The sequence below is a fragment of the Vombatus ursinus genome, unplaced genomic scaffold (assembly GCF_900497805.2).
Source record: "Vombatus ursinus unplaced genomic scaffold, bare-nosed wombat genome assembly UNPS02015003.1, whole genome shotgun sequence".
NCBI classification, from domain to species: domain Eukaryota; kingdom Metazoa; phylum Chordata; class Mammalia; order Diprotodontia; family Vombatidae; genus Vombatus; species Vombatus ursinus.
The window spans coordinates 8,628-10,615 of record NW_020954781.1 but is presented as its reverse complement, the minus strand read 5'-3'; positions in this window follow the sequence as shown (position 1 = coordinate 10,615).

The following is a 1,988-nucleotide window of genomic DNA, read 5'->3' as shown; positions in this document are numbered from 1 at the left end:
CTGTTGGAATCTTCTTGTAGCCACATCAATAAACTGGAACTGGTGGGATGGAGGAGGAGGGATGAACTCTGAGAGGTTGAGAGGTACAGTGAAAAGAGCACCTTTTCAACCTTTTATTACACTGTTCTTTCCTTTCTTGTATCTTCCATTCTTGTCATATTGGACCAGCCACCATTCCCCAAATACATCTGTTGACATTTGCTTACATTATTCATTAACATAGAACATTCTTTGCTTATTGAAGTCCTACCTACTTTTCAAAGCCCAGGTCTGTTTGTGCCCCAGGTGAAATATGGAGGTCAGTGGGGGAAGGGTGCTGAATCAGCATTAAGGATTAGCCTTCCTTAGTATTAATTCATCAGATCATTACTTGGTTGAGCTTCTCGTGCTTTTGTCTTGTGTCTAGTCTTCTCATTGGTCACATGACTTAGAAGTCTTTTTGCACCAGAGTGTTTTACAATTTTTGTGCTATGGACCCCTTTGGTCACCTGATAAAGCCCATGGGCCCCTTCTTAGAATGTTTGTAAATATATAAAATAAAATACATAGGATTAAAAAGGAAACCAATTATATTGAAATATAGATATCAAAATATATATATTTTAAAAAGAACAAGTTCATGGATACCAGGTTAAAAACTCATACTTACACTGACTTTTAAACATAATTGATTACTCTTTAAACATAGGTAACACAAACTTTTTAACTGAATAATTGATGAGGTCTAGAGGTTTAGGGGTTCTGGAACCCCAAAGTCACAACATGCATGTCCTGCCCAAAAGAATTTGACCCAAATCTTCTTTCAGCCAGAGACAAAGTTTATTAGAGATAAACCATACAGGCCAGACTCTTAAGGAATCATTAGTGACACCCGTAAGGACAAGTGAGCATGAGGAAATCTCAGCATTTAAATGGAGGCCAGGGTGGATCTTATATACACTCAAATAATTTTGGGTGTACAGAGGAGAAGGTGGGAGAAGGATCCTGAAGCTGGGGTGAGTTTAGGGAGAATTCCAATGGGAATGTCTGGGAGTTGAATAGACAATGGGAATAGATAATGAAGGTAACTGGAAGGAAGAGGTTTGAATGGGGTCTGGATGAGATCAAAAGTGGGAAATATACTAGGGTCAAAGACTAAGCTTCATTAAATTTTCAAAGGGATATAGGGAGAGTCTATAAAAAAAAGTCATTGAATGGAGTATAGCCTCAGGTAACTGTTTGAGACCAAAGGTCAAAGAAAGTTTAATAGTTTTCTGGGACCCTTAGAAAAATGGGATCCAAATTCTTTTTGGGGCAAGGGGCAAAGGTCTTGGGTTGGGCCCACACCCCATTGCAATGACAATTTGTCCTCCAGAGTATGTACCCAAGCAAGTTATACTGGTATATATCAGTACTAGCTGCCAAAATAATAATCCAGGTTTCTTAGGAAGCTGGGATTGGTAGATTGCTTGAGCTTGAGAATTCTGAACTATAGCAGGACTAAAGCTGACCAAGTGTCCTCACTAAGTTTGAAACCAATGTGGTGAGCCCCCTGAGAGTAAGTTGAACAAACCTAGATTGGAAAAATGAAGCAGGTCAAAGCTTTCATGTTAATCAACAGTAGAATTGGGCCTATGAGCAGCCACTTGACCTCCAGCCTTGAAGGTAAGACAGGGAGCCCCAATTTCCTTCCTCTTCTTTACAAAACAAGTATGGGTCTTGGGAATGTATTCCTTGATAAAAGTGAATTGATGTTAATTAGTTAAACAAAACTTTGGTGCCAGTTGCTGGTGTGGGTGGAGGGAGAAAAAGATGTACACAAAATGAAGGCAGCTTAAATCAAGGGCATTTAGAGAAGAGAAACCACAATGTCCCAAGATTACCTCTAGAGCCCTGAAGGTGAAATGTAAACCTGGGATCTAGGATAGTGAGCCCAGAGAGTATTCATTACATATTATATCTACTCTTCACGTAATTACATACATACATATATATATATATATATATAT